Genomic DNA, 4481 nt, shown 5'->3' on the forward strand with positions numbered 1-4481 from the left:
ATGATGATCTATGATCAATGATCTTTGATGTTACTAATTGTAATTGTTTTGGGGCAACACAAATCATGCCCATATAAGACAGTAAACTTAATCGATATATGTTGTGTGACTGCTTCACTGACCACGGTTCTCCCAACTATCTCTCTATGCCCAGGCTTCCCATTCCCTGAGGCACAACTGCATTGAAATTAGGCCAATTAATAACCCTACAGTGGCCTCTAAGTGTCCAAGTGAAAGAAAGAGTCACACGTCTCTCACTTTAAGTCAAAAGCTAGAAATGATTAAGCTTAGTGAGGAAGACATGTTGAAAGTTGAGATAGGATGAAAGCTAGACCTCTTGGTCCAAATGGGTAGCCAAGTTGTGAATGCAAAGGAAAAGTTCTTGAAGGAAATTAAACGTGTTTCTTCAATGAACACACGCACATAGTGAAGTATAATAGTCCTATCGCTTATATGGAAAAGGTTTTAGCAGTCTGGATAGAAGATCAAACCGGCCACAGCATTCCCTTAACCCAAAGCCCAATTCATATCAAGACCCTAACTCTCTTCAGTTCTATGAAGGCTAAGAGAGGTGACGAAGCTGCAGAAGAAAAGTACTACACTAGCAGAGGTTAGTTCATGAGGTTTAAGGAAAGAAGCTATGTCTGTAACATAAAAGTATAAGGCAAAGCAGCAAGTGCTGGTGTAGCTGCACCAAGTTATCCAGAAGTTCTAGCTAATGAAGGGGGATGCACTAAACAACAGATTTTTAATAGAGATGAAAAAGTCCTCTATTGGAAAAAAGATGCCATCTAGGACTTTCATAGCTAGAGAGGAGAAGTTAGTGTCTGGCTTCAAAGGACAGGTGACTCTCTTGTTACGGGCTAAGGCAGCTGGTGACTTGAGGTTGAAATCAATACTCATTTACCACTCTGAAAAGCCTACAATCCTTAAGAATTATGTTAAATCTACCCTGCCTGTGCTCTACAAATGGAACAACAAAGCCTGGATGACAGCACATGTTTATAGCATGATTTACTGAATATTTGAAGCTTCCAAATGAGACCTACTCCTTAGAAAAAAAAGACATCTTTTAAATTCTGACTACTCATTGACAATGTACCTGATCACCCAAGAGCTCTGATAGAGATGTGCAATGAGATTAATGTTGTTTTCATGCCTGCTAACACATTCTTCAGCCCATGAATCAAGAAATAATTTCAACTTTCATGTCTTACTTAAGAAATACATTTTTAAGGCTAGAGTTGCCATAGATAGTCATTCCTCTGATGGAACTGGCCACAGTAAATTGAAAACCCCCTGGAAAGGATTCACCATTCCCGATGCCATTAAGAGAATTTGTGATTCATGGGAAGAGGTCAAAATATCAACATTAACATAAGTTTGGAAGATGTTGATTCCAACCCTCATTGATGACTTTGAGGGGCTCAAGACTTTAGTGGAGGAAGTAACTACAGATGGAAATGGCAAATGGTGGAAATGGCAAAAACAACAAAAACAACGACTAGAATTAGAAGTGGAGCTTGAAGATGTGACTGAATTTCTGTAATTTCAGGATAAAACTTGAATGGACAAGAGATTGCTTCTCATGGATGATTAAAGAAAGTGGTTTCTTGAGATGGAATCTCCTCCTGAAGATGCTGTGAAGATCGTTGAAATGATAAAGGATTTATAATATTACATAAATTTAATTGATAAATCAGCAGTGTTTGAGAGAACTGCCTCCAATTTTGAAAGAAGTTGTACTGGGGGTAAAATGCTATCAAACAGCATCAAATGCTACTAAGAAAGAGCATCAATTAACTCTTCATGAAAAGAAGAGTTCATTGATGTGGCAAACTTCACTGTTGTCTTATTTTAAGAAATTGCCATAGCCACCCCACCTTCAGCAACCACCACCTTGATCAGTCGGCAGCAATTAACATTGAGGCAAGTCCCTCCACCAGCAAAAAGTTATGACTTGCTGAAAGCTCAGATGATGGTTAGCATTTTTTAGCAATACAGTAATTTTTAAATTAAAGTATGTGCATTTTTCAGACATAATGCCATTGCATACTTAATAGACTACAGCATAGTATAACCATAACTTTATATGCACTAAGAAACCAAACAATTTATCTGACTTGCTTTGTTGTGGTCATCACTTTATTCCAGTGGTCTGGAACCAAACCCACAATAACTCTAAGGTATGCCTCTAATAATTAAGATTAAGTGAGATCATCAGGGTAAGTAGGCCCTAATCCAATATGACTGGTGTCCTCATAAAAGGAGGAGATTAGGACACAGACAGAGGGACAAGTATATGATGACAAAGCAAGAAGGCAAATATCTGCAAGGCCAGAGAGGCCTCAGAAACCAAACCTGTTAACATCTTTGATCCTGAACTCTACTCTCCAGAATTGTGAGAAAATAAATTTCTTTTGTTCAGTTCACACAGTCTTTTGTATTTTGTTATGGCAGCCCTAGCAAAATAATAAAGAGTAAAAAAGAGAATAATATGGTGGTACCTAGAACAGGATATATGAGTCACAACATTTTTTGTTATATTTATGGTAGAGTTTTAAGTACTTTTCTATACTGAGAGAAAAGAGATGGTAAAGCAGGCCTAGAAACCCAGTCCAGGAGTTTTCTTACATCATCTCACTAATTTCTAGTTTATAACATGGCAAAATTCACTATATTCACTTGGCTGTGTAATGCAGTAAGCATGTGTTCATCATGAGACTGGTATTTTTCTAATGTTGATAAACCAGACCAATAAATAGACTGACCTACCCTTGAATTGGTAGGTAGGACCTGGTTGTCTATGGGTGAAGAAAAATTTAAATAACGCCACTTCAATAAGTTGTGTTAACTAAATAAACATTTCACCATTTTTATAACTTTTATTCAGATATTCATTTGCTGTTGAGTAGCAAAATTATTTTTGTTTTAATGTTTAATCAACAATATTTTAACTTGCACTTTTTTAAATTAAGTAGATAGATTCTATCTGTGCAGTAGCATATAGCTAATTTCCATAAATGGGACACAACAGATTCTGGTCCAAGATGGCAATGTAGGAAGAAGACTGTGAACTCACCTTCTCCTCAGACACACCAAATCTTTACCTATTTATGGAGGAATTTCTCTGAAAAAGAACCGAGGGCTGATTGAAGAGCTTCTGCACAACAGTAGATAGATCACATAGAGAACCAGAGAGATGGAGACACGGGAACAAAGAGAACCCCCACCCGTGATGCTGCAAATCGCAGTAGGGAGTGATAGTACTGAGGGATCATGAGCAGATTCATCTGCCCTGGGTCACAGAAAAAACAAAGCCAGTTTAAAAGGGCAGCTAGAATATAAAGAAATCAGCCCTAAGGCCCTGGGAAACAGCAGGGAGGCACCAGAACTCTCTCTGGGTTGGAGAGGCTGGCGAGCATAATAGTTGATGCTCATCCTCCACCTTGATAGTACAGCTGGGAGCAGGATCTGGGCACCATAGTCAGCCTACCAGCTCAATGAGCCCAAGATCCCTAGCCCACACCAGCCCCAGCTGTCCCACGAATGTGGCACTAGCACGGCACATACCAGTCCTGGTCAGTGTTCAACCATCTCACCAAGTGAGCTCACCAAGTGAGCTCCAACCATCTCACCAAGTTGACACAGGCACAAAGCATCCTGAAACATGCCAGGCCCATAACACACAGCTCCAGACAACTTGCCAGGGCATTTCCAGTGCAGAGCACCCTGGAAACCCCAGCCTGCCTCAACTCCAGCTGTTATGCCAGGGTGCACCCTGGTTGGAACACCCAGAAAACCCCACCTTGTGCTGCCTCAGTTCCAGTTGCCCCACCAGTGTCACTGGTGAGGAGTGCCCAGGACCACCTGGACTGTGCTCTGCCTCAATTCCTGCCACACCACCATGATGCCCTCTGCATAGAGAACCCTGAGACTTTCCCAGCCTGCGCCTGCTTCAGCTTTAGCCATATTGCCAGGGCATCCTCTGTGCAGAGAACACCAAAACCACCCCCCCCACACACACACACCCACTTTAGCTCTGGCCGTCCTACCAGAGCAGGCCCAGCATGAAGTGCCTGGGGACTCCCCAGTTCACACCAGCCATGGCTCCAGCCAGCCAACCAAAATCACCAGCACACACAGTCTATATAGGGGATGACCATACATAAGAACATCCCTTCAAATATAGAAGTAGTGGGGCGCCTGGGTGGCGCAGTCGGTTAAGCGTCCGACTTCAGCCAGGTCACGATCTCGCGGTCCGTGAGTTCGAGCCCCGCGTCGGGCTCTGGGCTGATGGCTCAGAGCCTGGAGCCTGTTTCCGGTTCTGTGTCTCCCTCTCTCTCTGCCCCTCCCCCGTTCATGCTCTGTCTCTCTCTGTCCCAAAAATAAATAAACGTTGAAAAAAAAATTTAAAAAAAAAAAAAACAAATATAGAAGTAGTTGTTTGCCTAATTCATAGAAACAAATCCAAAAATTTA

At 41.7% G+C, this 4481-nt stretch overlaps 1 pseudogene; it reads left to right on the forward strand.

Annotated features, from left to right (window-relative positions):
* Positions 1-217: 217 nt before the first annotated feature.
* LOC124529140 (tigger transposable element-derived protein 1-like) lies at positions 218-3911 on the forward strand (annotated as a pseudogene).
* Positions 3912-4481: the final 570 nt, after the last annotated feature.

Source organism: Lynx rufus, unplaced genomic scaffold (genome assembly GCF_022079265.1).
Source record: "Lynx rufus isolate CCGP_SWC_20201006 ecotype Redwood Valley unplaced genomic scaffold, mLynRuf1.p SCAF_6, whole genome shotgun sequence".
NCBI lineage: Eukaryota > Metazoa > Chordata > Mammalia > Carnivora > Felidae > Lynx > Lynx rufus.